Source organism: Dermacentor albipictus, chromosome 1 (genome assembly GCF_038994185.2).
Source record: "Dermacentor albipictus isolate Rhodes 1998 colony chromosome 1, USDA_Dalb.pri_finalv2, whole genome shotgun sequence".
NCBI classification, from domain to species: domain Eukaryota; kingdom Metazoa; phylum Arthropoda; class Arachnida; order Ixodida; family Ixodidae; genus Dermacentor; species Dermacentor albipictus.
In genome coordinates this window covers 478579703-478593272 of record NC_091821.1, presented here as the reverse complement: position 1 = coordinate 478593272, position 13570 = coordinate 478579703, and the positions used below count along the sequence as shown (strand labels likewise).

General features: G+C 46.6%; 1 protein-coding gene, 6 non-coding genes and 1 pseudogene across 7 annotated transcripts in view; all 8 read right to left on the bottom strand.

The window, feature by feature from the left end:
- Positions 1–13570, bottom strand: part of LOC139054862 (uncharacterized) — a 156443-nt gene that overhangs the window by 74634 nt on the left and 68239 nt on the right. The gene's annotated exons all lie outside the window — the stretch shown is intronic.
- On the bottom strand, positions 162–232 carry TRNAG-GCC (transfer RNA glycine (anticodon GCC)). The gene has a single exon. It is a non-coding gene; the product is annotated as a tRNA-Gly (tRNA).
- On the bottom strand, positions 1209–1279 carry TRNAG-GCC (transfer RNA glycine (anticodon GCC)). The gene has a single exon. It is a non-coding gene; the product is annotated as a tRNA-Gly (tRNA).
- LOC139055037 (U1 spliceosomal RNA) lies at positions 7313–7476 on the bottom strand. Its single transcript, XR_011511624.1, has one exon. It is a non-coding gene; the product is annotated as a U1 spliceosomal RNA (small nuclear RNA).
- TRNAG-GCC (transfer RNA glycine (anticodon GCC)) lies at positions 8265–8335 on the bottom strand. Its single transcript has one exon. It is a non-coding gene; the product is annotated as a tRNA-Gly (tRNA).
- Positions 10693–10856, bottom strand: LOC139055033 (U1 spliceosomal RNA). Its single transcript, XR_011511623.1, has one exon. It is a non-coding gene; the product is annotated as a U1 spliceosomal RNA (small nuclear RNA).
- On the bottom strand, positions 11687–11757 carry TRNAG-GCC (transfer RNA glycine (anticodon GCC)). The gene has a single exon. It is a non-coding gene; the product is annotated as a tRNA-Gly (tRNA).
- LOC139059569 (uncharacterized) lies at positions 11838–13302 on the bottom strand (annotated as a pseudogene).

Here is a 13570-nt window from a genome sequence, read left to right as displayed (position 1 = left end):
TCGTCTCCAGCCTGGCTTTTGCGTCTACAAGGCTGTAGTACAGCCTTGAGTAGACGCAAAATTGTCTACAGAAGATGTAAAAATAGGGGGCCAACGGTAATATAAAAAAAAAGTGGTTGACGGAAGAATACTCACTACAAGGTCGAAAAAAAAAAAAAAGATGCGTCGGCCGGGAATCGAACCCGGGCCACCCGCGTGGCAGGCGAGTATTCTACCACTGAACCACCGACGCCAGATGGCGAGGTGGCGCCGCCATTCAGTGTAGAGGCATGTGAGTGTCATCATAGACAACGGCCGTTTTGCGGTCGTTCGGCAGGCACATAAGTTATCTGGTACACTATGGGGCCATCTAATCGTTACTTCGGCAGGGTGGCTGCCGCCTGAACGGAGGCTAAGTACACTCGCCAGCTGCAGACATAAATTTGCTGTTCGCCGAACAGGGGTGTTGAGCGAACCGTGCCAACTGCCATTCAGTTTGCAAACAACTCCACTGAAGGTCGAAGAATTGCCACCAGCGGTAGGCAATTAGGCTGAAGAGCAGATGAACAAATGAATATACTCTACTGAGAAAAGTGCGGCCTTGTGCATTAAGATGCACAGTGGCACATAGCGTCCGAGTCCTTTGTCTGAATTTCCAATAGCATGAATTACCGCTAACTTAATTGGCCCGGACGAATTTTTCGTTGTAAGTGCGAAGTTTTAAAATTATTTCCGATTGACCGTCGGAGTCCTTGAGAGGTGATTATTTAACTCGAGCCATCCTGCCTTGTCTAACGGTGCTATAGAGAGAAATTCTCGAAGCAGGATCGATTTTTGGGCGAGTTGGTACTGGTTGAACATCTTGGAGGGGCAGCGCAATAAGACGAAGACAGAAGGCAGGAACACACAGGACAGCGCTGAACTCACAACGAACTTTATTCGAAGGCAAAAAATGCCTTCGAATAAAGTTAGTAGTGAGTTCAGCGCAGTCCTGTGTGTTCCTGCCTACTGTCTTATTGCGTTGCCCCTTCAAGATGTTACTTCAACATTTCTTTCTCATCCCCCCCCCCCCTCTTATACATTGAGTCACGATTATTCTATGGAAATAGCAGCGACGGAGGCGATGTAGCCGCCTTCATTCGGATGGCATTACCAAAACATCAGCACAAGAAAGCATCAACATGACAAGGGCAAAAATGACACTAGAAAAGTGAGAGAAAAAAAAAAAATGCGGCGGCCGGGAATCGAACCCGGGCCACCCGCGTGGCAGGCGAGTATTCTACCACTGAACCACCGACGCTTCTTTTTTCTTTATTACTTTTTTATCAGTTTCTTTTCTTTATTACCTTGATTTCAACACCACTCGAACGCGTACAAAGTAGGTCATTTGGTGCAGAAAAATAACCTTACATCACTTCGAGAGACTGTACATATTTAAAAGGCCCTCAAAGAGGATATCACAGACGCCAAAGTGTCGAGCTCCTCAAACCACTCTGGCGGTTCAATCGTGTGCTTGAGGGCATCACGTGTGTACCTAAGACTTTCACTTAGGCGTTCCCTCGCAGATCTTTCATCTACGCGGGCATTCCTGATATCCATGCGCGTTTTCCACACGCTGCTCATACACAAAAGCATTACCAAGTCAGCCGGCACTCCCCCTGTGTCTGCACACGGTAAGAACCGAATACCGAAAGGACTTCACGGCAGTTATTTCTTCAGAGTTCGTTTTAGGACATCCCACAAGAAAACTGAATCATGACAATCCAAAAAGATGTGCTCAATAGTTTCAGGTTTCTTACATATGATGCAGTTAACAGACCATGGAACAAAGAAGCTCTTGCTTTGCAGCCATGGCTTCACAAGGAGAGTGCCCGAATGCAATTGAAAAAGGAAGGTTTTCGCTGAAGATCTAACCGGCATTTTTCTAGCGCGTTTCAGCACATTGCGTTCAGGTCCTATGTTATACATCATGCGGTAAACAGGATGCGGCAAGAAAACGTCAACCAGATCACTATAAAGTTTCTTACGCGTCACTGAAGTCAAAAATTCATTCGAAAAATGCGCTTTCAGTAAAGAAAAGGACATAACTTCCCTCAGAAAGCCAATTGGTGTTCGAGTACGTTCTTTGCTTATGAGACAACCCACTCAGGCAAGGAAGAACTCAATCTCACCTGAATAACAGTACGTAGAAATATATCACTTGGGTCCCTTAAGAAAAAGAACCTACTAACAATCTGTTTCAAAAACGAATGTGTTAATCCTTCACCGAATGAAACAAGTTACACCGGCTAGTTCTCTCCCAAGGAGATCCCCATATATATACCGCAAACACTCTGTGAAGTTTCTGCACCGAAATCCTTGCCATGCATAACACTTGTAGTACATAATACACCTTTGTAACTAAAAACAAAGTGCGAACACTAGCTCTTGAAAACATCGAAAAATTATGCCCGCCCCACTTTTCTGTCTGATCTTTTAACTCTTTTTACTTCTCCGATCCAATGCGCGGCACTGTCACGATAATGTTGTAATGGCACCCCAAAATATTTTCGAGGGGTAACGCTCCAGTTCATATTGCAAAAAAACTCGGGTACTTGTGGCCAGCTGCCGTGCCATAAACCTAGGCACTTAGTCCAGCTGACAGCACTTCCAGTAGCGGCGCAAAAGGAAACAACCTCTTTCATAGTGTTATTCACGCTTTCTGTATCACGACAAAAAATTGCCACGTCATCTGCATAAGCCAGAACTCTAGTCTCAATTCCTGCGTAGATAAACCCACGAATAGATTGGCTCTTAATTATTTTCAAACAGAAAGGCTCTAAATACAAGGCAAATAAAAGAGGCGACAAACAGCATCCTTGTTTTACTGATGATAACACTTTCATACTGGCGCCTAATTTCCTATTAATTACTAACTGCGCAGTGCAATTCTTGTACACCATTCTTACTCCATCTGTTATCACTGCACCTGCTTTAACATGTTCTAAGATCAAAATTATGACATCATGGACAACTCTGTCAAAAGCCTTTTCAAGGTCAACTTGTATCATAGCGACTCTGTCCTCTCTTTCATCGCAGCATTCCAGTATGGTCCTTGCAGTATGTATATTCGAAAAGATCGATCTGCCTTTGATACCGCATGTCTGATGGGGGCCCACATGTTCTTCTATAACGGTCTGCAATCGTCGCACCAGTACTTTAGTGTAAACTTTATAGTCCGTATTTGTCAAGCTTATTTGTCTGTAGGCTTCAACCGCCAAAAGTCGCGCACGATCTTTTACTTTAGGAATTAAAATAACGTGCGATGTCCGAAAAGAAGGAGGTGCTTCCTTATTCTCGTACATCTCCCTTATCACGCGATGTAGTGATACAGCTATTCCACCTTTAAAGCTCTTATAGAAAGCCCCTCCAAGACCATCAGGCCCCGGCGACTTGCCGGGAGTAAGTTCGTCAATCGCATCCTCAACTTCTGAAAGGCTTATTGGTCTGTCGAGCGTTTCACAGACCTCGTCTGATAATGTTGGCATTAATGGCAAGAAGTCAGTTCTAAACCTTTCGATATCACATGTCTTTTTCCCCATCAAACTTTCATAATATGACTCAAATGCGTGCTCAATCATTCCAACATCACTAGTGACTTCCTCTTGATATCTTATTTCTGTTATTTCTTTGGAAACCGCGTGTTTCATCTCGTCACTTATTGCTCGCTTGGTAGGCGTCTCCCCCATCCATAAACTCTCCGCCCTTGCCCTTAACACCGCACCCCTGTACTTTTCTTCATCCATGACTTCAAGTTCAGACTTAACTTCTTTGATTTCTTTCGAAAATAAGCCAGGCGAAGAGCTTTCTGCGCTGAGCATATATTTTAGCCTAAGGTGTAATTCCTTCTCACGCTCTTTTGCTTTGTGATGGACTACGCATGCTCTTTCTATCGCGGTGAATTTAACGTCTCTTTTGAAGAGTTCCCATTCTGCAATGAAGAACGCTGACGTAGTTATGCAGAGCAAATTTTCGAGCTTTCCTTGAACTGCTTTTTGAAAAACGTCGTCTTGCAAAAGCTTATCATTTAGCTTCCATAAGTCCCAGCTGAATTTAGATGGTCTTTGTTTCTTTCCTATGGTTGACATAACTAGGCAATCATCGATAAAACTAACATGTAACACTTGATAACTTGAAAATAACAGTACAAAGGTTGACGGAGCATAAATTCTGTCTACCCTGCCATGACATGACACTGACCTTGATAGTGCGTATACATAGTATGGTTTTCACTTGACAACACGTAATCAATGTCTTCAAGCTCTTGTTGCCTTACAATAGAACTTAAAAGCAATGCACTTTTATCAAACACTAGTCAACTTAGATTTATCTTCTGGAAAGCAAACACAATTAAAATCACCCAGTAATATGACATGTCTTTCACAATTCAAGTACTGCTGAATATCACCAAAAAAGACTTCCCACTCCCGTGCTACGTTCGGAGCATAAACACATATAGCCCTCCAAGGCATCTCTGAAAAAGTAAAATCGCAGAGGACCATTCTGCCATCCTCGGATGATGTGACGGCTTCAACTACAGCAATACTGCTACGCAAAAGAATAAGACAGCCCCCAGACTTACCTACCGCATGACATATACTTACGGTATATCTAGGACGGAAAACGTTAACCATTTGCTCCGTGCATTCATCAGTTGCAATTTTTGTTTCTTGAATGGCCAATAAGTCAATATTATTTTCAATAAGAATACGGTTAACTTTGCATTGCCTTCTACGCCCGCTAAGTCCACGCACGTTCAACGTCGTGACACAAAGACCAGTCGAAAAATTAGCTGCCATTTAACGGGAGGAGAATCCAAACCAATTACCGCACATCGTCCGTCTCACATCTGCTACGATGACTCGACGGTCTAGGGAGGCGAACCATGGTTTTCTGGACATCAAAGCCCAATGACGACGGCCGACGCACATCCTGCCCACAAACCCCAGTCCCCAGACCCCAACAATTTTTCCTAACCCGGGAATGGGTTGTAGAACGGCGTTTGGGTTGTAGAACGGCATTTGGCAGGAACGCCGGGCTTGGGCTTGAACGCCGGTCGGCGTCCCGGGGTAGCTTTCGGAGGAGGCTCGTCATTCCCAGTCTCTTGATCATCCGCCTCTTCGTGATGCCTTTTAGCAGGTGCACTACTTGACGTTGGCGTCACGGTGTCGTCAGTTTCGTGCTGTTCACCGGTCGTCACTTCTGCTGATGTGCACGTTTCTTTGGCCTCTTTTACCTCGAACTCTATCGAGTTAGTTGGTTCCACCGTGTCATCCCATGGGTCTTTCCAGCCATCCGATGACTTTTCTTCATTAACAGTCGTTGCCTTCTTCAGGGGCGTTAACACCAAGGCCTGGGTCTCTTTCCCTTCGCCTGCGGCTTCCACTGCGTCGACCGCGTCCATCAAGTGATCTGTGACATCTTCCTTCAATGCCGGGCCTGTCACTGTGGCATAGGTTCGGACGCACTGGGTCTCGTCGTGGCCGAAACGACGACAAAGCCCACAGCGTGGTACACGGCACTCGCGTCGGATGTGCCCGATGCCGCGGCATCGGCGGCAGAGGGGAGCTCTGCCAGGGACGTGCACGAGTGCGACATCTTCCGCCACTCGCAGCTGGTGGGGCAAGTCTTCAGCGGTGACGCCTACCTTCAGCTTAATAGTGATAGTACAGGTGGTTGACCCTTTGTCAACGCATCCTTGTACCCGCCACCTGTCCCTGGTGATCTCAGTCACCTTTCCAAAAGGCGACAAGGCAGTGCGAACGTCGTCGTCAGGTACACCGTGAAGCAGCCAGTAGAGCTTGATACGGACGCCTCTGTCACACGGGTCGACGACCACACATCGGTGGTCTTTGACATCAAACGCGTCTGCAGCGATAATCCTCTTTTTCCCTTCTTCGTCCTTGAAAGTCACTGCCCACAGATGGTTCATTTTATATGCACCCCGTGCAACCATTTCCGGCATGAGAAACAGCCGTGTAAGAGCGTCACGAAAATGTTCCACTCTGTAACGCCTCGCCTTAACGTCACCATGTAAAAACACCGTATGCGGAACGGACGCACCTGTTGGCAGCGTTGGTAAAATCATTTGGTAGTCCTGACCTGGTTTTTCGGTTGACCTGATACCGCGGCCCAAAAGGGTCGCTGAAGCCGCTCGTGAAGAGCCCGACATTCCGCGTCCGCTCACCTAGGCATAACGGGGCACGTGCAGGCACAACTACTAGCTCAGTGCCGCTACCAAGACGCATCTGATGTGGGATGCGGTCTGGTGCGACACCCTCACGCCACAAAACCCGCACTAGACGCGTCGACGACTCGGCGCCCTCAAAGTCCCCGGTCTTTCACCGATCACTGATGCCTTCCTTTACCTCGCCATACTCTCGGAAGGCACTAATTCCACCTACCTGCTGAATTACTCCAGCATGTTCCTCGTTTCTGTTTCATGCATTCACCTGTACATTTAACCTCTTATGCTTCTTCCGTTACTTGCCTCTTCGCATAATGTCTGTCTAGCCCGCAGGCTATGCACACTCCAGGTACCTGCTAATCTGGGTGCTTCTTGCTCTGCCCATTTTCTCGTCAAGGCATCACCGTCATGAAGTGGACAGCTTGGAGGCTGCACAAGTCCTGTGGGCTTTTCTGCGGAGCTTTATACTTCCTTTGGCAGGAAACAACAAACCGGTAGCAGAGGGACATTTGCGCATCACTGCCGAATACAGATACATTTCATATTCCAAAAAGCGCGACTTATATAGCCTACAAGCGTTTCGGTTTCAATTTCATTACACTTACTACATCTGTACTCGGTACTGTGTCTGTAACCTCCAGGCTTCCGATCACTTTTCCTTATTAGCTTTTTCTTAACATAGGTTTGAGCTGCTATTGTAGGCCCTATTCATTTACATTAGATTTGGTTTTATGCCCGTTATAGTTGATGATGGTGCAGGCTAACTAACCCCCATATTTTATTTTAATGTGGGGGAAATAAGAAAGCACTTGCGGGCGGTACCAATACGCAGGCTCCCTCCCGCAAGACCCCACTGCACTCAAGTTCATGTTACTTCCGTCGAAGCGACCCGCCAGGCCGATCGATATCCGCCACACAGGGGCATGATAAGCGCTTAACGACAGTCTAAAAGCAGCCTGCCTACGCTACTTACAAATGCTACGAAGTCAGTGGAAACCACACAACAGCATTGCACAACGCTGCCTGACGTCAGAGTCATGTTGGCAGAAACCCCGCCGAAGTGATACACCTCGAATTAACCAACTATTTCTGGAATTTGATATGGATAGGGGGATAGCGCGAACGCAGTCCCCCACTACCAAAAATTGCATGCCCCATCTGCCCCAGTTTGGGGTAGTGGCAGGGGTCAGCACGGGCGCAGTGCAATGCCCGCGCCTCTCCCTGGGGGCACCGCCTCGCTGATCACGGTTACCCCGGCACCAGGTAAGTATGCCGAGACAGCGTCGCGGCATCGGTGCCCACCCCTGGCGATCCGGCATGCGGCGCCAGTGCGGAGTTGACGACGACTGAAGATTACTGTTGTCTCTGAACATAATTCGATGCGCTTTGGAGGGAATTGAAAGCAGAAATGTACATTGCAGAAGCCTGTAAAGCTAAATTTGGCGTGGCCTGCAGCTGTACTGAGAGAGACCGCAATTTTGAGTGATTATCATGCTGGTTTCTGCGAACGCACAGAAGCTGTCGCGCCACCAGAGGCGCCACCGCTGCGGACGTTCCCGAGGTGGCCTTTTCAAAACATCATTTAATTGTTCGTATCAGGCAGCCCAAGGAGATTTCTAAAAACAATGATCCCGCCAACCGGCGATGGAGACGACCGCTTACAACTCCAACAAGTGATGATAGATGAAACGTGTGCGTTAGGATAGAACGATTCGTGTAAGTGCTCAATTGCTGGGCGGTCAATTTCTTGAACACAGGCCCACTCGGTCATGCGCATTTCAGCAGCTGCAGAGTGACATCTAAAAAAAAAAAGAACATGAACAAGTCTGCACAACACAAAATCCCCAGACGTCCGCGAGTAAGGTATGACACAGCACGAACGTATCGTCAGCCTGGCTTCGTCTCCAGCCTGGCTTTTGCGTCTACAAGGCTGTAGTACAGCCTTGAGTAGACGCAAAATTGTCTACAGAAGATGTAAAAATAGGGGGCGAGCGGTAATATAAAAAAAAAAGTCGTTGGCGGAAGAATACTCAATACAAGGTCGAAAAAAAAAAAAAGATGCGTCGGCCGGGAATCGAACCCGGGCCACCCGCGTGGCAGGCGAGTATTCTACCACTGAACCACCGACGCCAGATGGCGAGGTGGCGCCGCCATTCAGTGTAGAGGCATGTGAGTGTCATCATAGACAACGGCCGTTTTGCGGTCGTTCGGCAGGCACATAAGTTATCTGGTACACTATGGGGCCATCTAATCGTTACTTCGGCAGGGTGGCTGTCGCCTGAAAGGAGGCTAAGTACACTCGCCAGCTGCAGAAATAAATTTGCTGTTCGCCGGGGTGACCACTACAAGAACAGGGGTGTTGAGCGAACCGTGCAAACTGCCATTCAGTTTGCAAACAACTCCACTGAAGGTCGAAGAATTGCCACCAGCGGTAGGCAATTAGGCTGAAGAGCAGATGAACAAATGAATATACTGTACTGAGAAAAAAGCGGCCTCGTACCTAGGTCGTCTGGCACCCGGGGCCCATGGGTCTTCTGTCCCCCCCCCCCCCCCGCCTTGATGTAGTCGAGGAAGGCGAGGATATCGACAATTTCTAGGTTTTAGCAACAGTACAGCCGCCTTGGATACCGCACACGTTCCCCGGGTCCCCCTCTCCTTCGCTTTCTTTACCAGAGATCGCGAATGCAGAAAATATACACACTGTTTTTCCTGCGCCAAATAACACAGGGTGCTGCACTGATAACGTGTGATAAGCCCATGTGCACATCATACAAATGCGGCATCGTGGAAAACATGACTCACGTCACAAGTAACAAAGAATATCTATATAATAAAGTTTTAATCATCAATTTTAGCGGCAATATTGCATTTGCAAAATTGAAACCGTTTTTTTTTTGGTATTATAATGGAAACAATCATGAGCAATTCCACTCTGTGAGGGTAGATGACCAGCGAAGCTGTTTGACACATGACGCAGAATGTTGAACAAACGTACTAACACATTTACCGTCCTGATGGGTGGTCATCGTGACGAAAGTAAGCACACACATCCTCGCCTCACCTCTGTGTTATTTAATGAGTAAGCATTTGTATGCCTACCCAACGAAAAATCTGTCCGTCCCATAAGACAATGAATGGTTCATAGCCCCGAAAGCAAGCAAAAAAATCTATCCGACTATACTGATCCTGAAAATGCTGCCTTTTAATAATTAATCTACTGAAAATGCGTATACAAGTGATGAAACGTATCATCATCATAAAAACTTCATTGTAAGAGTGAGGAGTTTGGGGCACGCAGGCTCCCGGGCCCCCGCACGACCCGACTGCACTCAAGCGTTTATGTTGCTTCGGTCCATAACGCTGGCAGCCCGATCAGTAGCCATGGGTTAGCTTTTGCACATAATGGAGCGATTCTGCATCAAAATTCAGGAGCCGGGTTTTCGCAGGCACAGAAATGTTGACGGGCACGAAAAAGCCACGAAGCCCTAGCCTTAAATAGCTCTGCTGCAATATTTAGCACTTGAGTGTAGGTCTAATCAGCCAAGCGCCCCGCCAGTGCGCCACAGAGGGGCGCACATGCCATAGTTCGCGCGAGTTACAAGAGGAAGCTTTATCTCGGGCCCAACTCCGACGCGGCCTGTTCAAATACATGTAAAACGTAAAAAAGTTGTTCTGAGAGAACCCCTGGACCGATTTTAATGACGTTTGTGTCATTTGAGAAAAAAAGCTAAATTCTAGTGAATGTTGGACGCGAAATTTCAATTTAGGGCCTGAATTTTGCTTTAAAAAATTTCAAATATTCGACCCTTTGAAAAAATAGGAGCACAAAGTTTACGAATTCATATCTCTGCATCACGGACAGATATCGCGGTTCTCCAAACGGCATCCATTAGATCCTTCAAAGCGGACAAATTCGATATGTCATTTTACATCTTACGTGAATTTGTTACGTTGGCTACAAGTGTTCTGCAAAAACTGCATTTCCATATTACTCATTTTTGTTATATTCGTGTAACTCATCAATTTTGTCCGCTTTAGATGTACTATTAGATGCAATTCACAGAATTGTATTACCTTTTTTCGTTAGTGAGTTAGAGTTCTAAACTTCATAGTTTCGTTTTTTGCCGATTTTTAATAAAACATTGATGACTTATCTCAAAAATTCGAAACCAACAATCACTACATTTTAAGCTTTTCTTTCAACCGCAACAAACCTCGTGAAATTTGGTGCAGTGGGTGCCAAGAAAAACGAATTCTCCTTTCACATTAATTTACATAACAGCACTCGAGCTTTCTCATAAACCTGACGCGCTTAACGAAAAAAGCAGCCTGCTTACGCTACGCCGAAATGGTACGAAGTCTGCGTCAACCACAGATCGGCATTTTACAATGCCACCTGACCGTGAGGGATGTTAGCACGAAACCAGTCTAGCTGACACACACAAATACCTCACAGTGAACAACTATTTTTCGAATTTGACATGGATAGGGGGATAGCGCGAACGCAGTCCCCCACTACCAAAAATTGCATGCCCCATCTGCCCCAGTTTGGGGTAGTGGCAGGGGTCAGCACGGGCGCAGTGCAATGCCCGCGCCTCTCCCTGGGGGCACCGCCTCGCTGATCACGGTTACCCCGGCACCAGGTAAGTATGCCGAGGCAGCGCCGCGACATCGGTGCACACCCCTGGCGATCCGGCATGCGGCGCCAGTGGAGAGTTGACGACGAATGAAGATTACTTTTGCCTCTGGAGAAATTGCGATGCGCGTTTCAAAGAATTCAAAGCAGCAATGATCATTGCAAAAGTCTGTAAAGCTAAATTTGACGTAACCTGCAGCTGCATTGAGAGAGGCCCCAATTTTGAGTGATTATCATGCTGGTTTTGCGAACGCAGACAAGAAGTCGCGCCACCAGAGGCGCCACCGCAGCAGTCGTTTCCGAGGAGGCCTTTTCAAAACATCATGTATCAGGCAGCCCAAGGACGTTTTTTAAGAACAGTGATCCAAGCAACCGGCGATGGAGACGACCGCTCACAATTCCTGCAAGTGACGACAGCCGAAACGTGTGCGTTAGGATACAACGATTCGTTTAACTGCTCGATTGTTGTGCGGTCAATTTCTTGAATGCATGCCCACTCGGCTTTGATGTATCCTGCGCATTTCGGCAACTGCAGGGGGACATCTGAAAAAGAAACTACATGAACATGTCTGTGCACAACACAAAATCCCCAGATGCCCGCGAGTAAGGTACGACACAGTGCGAACGCATCGTCAGCATCGCTTCGTTTCCTGAACTCGTGACATATTTGACAACGCGTTGGGGCTAGCTGCATGCAGCTTGAGTAACTGTAGCCTTGCAGACGCAAAATATTCTACAGAAGATGTAAAAATAGGAGTCGAATGATAATATTAAAAAAATCTGGTTGACGAAAGCTTCGCAATGAGAGGAAAAAACACTCACAAGAAATTTTTAGGGAAAAAAAATGCGTCGGCCGGGAATCGAACCCGGGCCACCCGCGTGGCAGGCGAGTATTCTACCACTGAACCACCGACGCTTTTTTTTTGTCTTTATTACCGACATGGCAACAAGGCTACAAAACAAGACATTTTAACAACAGACAACGGTCACGACAACATCTCTGCCATTGGTTGGCAGTCACAGGGCTAAAATCGCTTAAAATTTGCTAGCTCAGTCATCACACTGAGCCATGTTGGTTTTTCTTTTTGCAAATTATACATTTCCTTAATATGACAAATGCTTTCAATGAAGTATTCTCTAACAGGCCGGGCATTTACTTCGGCATGTCTCACGGCCATTCTAGTTTTCCATAAACTATGTAAGGACACCAGCATGAACATGTCATAGGGTACTTTGTCTTCATTTAGAGTAGGCAAGAAACGAATCCCATATGGTGTAATCGGCAAGTCCTTCTTTAGTGTTCTCTGTAATATGTCCCAATGGAACACAGCATCCCAGCAGTCAAGAAAAATGTCTTCTATTGTTTCGGGTTTCCGGCATAGTAAACAGTTGACGCTCCAAGGCACGGAAAGACCTTTTTCATCTAGCCACGGTTTCACAGGTAAAGTATTGGTGTGGAGCTGGAAAAAGAAGGACTTTACCGACGGGCGTACTGGCATTCGTTTTACTCTTTTTAGTACGTCCTTTTCAGGTCCAATGCAGAACATCGAGCGATACAATGGCACCGGTAACATTGTGTCTACCAGGTCCTTATATAAGCGCTTTCGTGCTACCCTACTTCAGTATTCCATGGAAAACCGAACCTTTAACAGCTGAAAAGCCCAGACTACCTCTTTTAAAAAACCACGCGCTCTGCCTTGACTGCACCGATGTGACGATACAAAAAACTCAGGTATAGCTTCGCTCAGCCTTGTTTGAAACATAGTTAATAAAAATGGGTCATTTTGGTCCCGTAAGTAAACAAACCTCGACACAATCTGCCTAATGAACAAATGTGCTACACCTAATCCTCCATTTTTAACCGAACGAAAGAGATTAGTGCGACTGGTGCGCTCCCAACTTGAACCCCATACAAACACCGCGAGTACTCTGTGTAAACGTTGTATGTTAGCCCTTGACATGCACAACGCTTGGAGCACGTAAAAAATTTTGGCAACGGCAAACAGGTTGCACACTGTCGCACGAGCAAACATAGAGAAATTGCGGCCTCCCCATTTAAGTGTACATTCCCGAACCCTTTCAGTTTCGGCATTCCAGTAATCAACGGCGTCACGGTAATGCTCAAGCGGCACCCCCAGGTACTTTGCCGGCGTGACTGTCCAGCGGATATTTGCAAACCTACTCGGATGGTCTTCCCAGTTGCCGATCCATACCCCTAGGGATTTATCAAAGTTGATAGCACTGCCTGTCATTCTGCAGTATGATAAAGCCTCTGCGACCGCGATTTCGATGCTTTCTTTATCCCGACAAAACAACGCGATGTCACCCGCGTATGCCAGCACTTTCACTTCCGCGGACTGCACTCTGAAACCCGATATTCTATTGTCATTCTTGATTTTCCTACAAAGCGGCTCTAGGTAAATTGCGAATAAAAGAGGCGACAAACCACACCCCTGGCGCACAGATGACCGGACGCTAAAGCTTTTGGTAACCTCCTTGTTTATAATGAGGCTGGCGGTACACTCATGATAGCACATCTTTACCCCATCTAAGATCAAATCCCCTACCTTTATGTGTTCTAGAATACTGAAAAAAATTTTATGGGCCACACGGTCGAAAGCCTTTTGCATATCTAACTGTAACATGACACAGTGTTCACCTAGGTCGTTACAGTATTCTAAAATGCTTCTGGCAATATGAATATTTGTGTAGATGGACCTTTCTTTAAT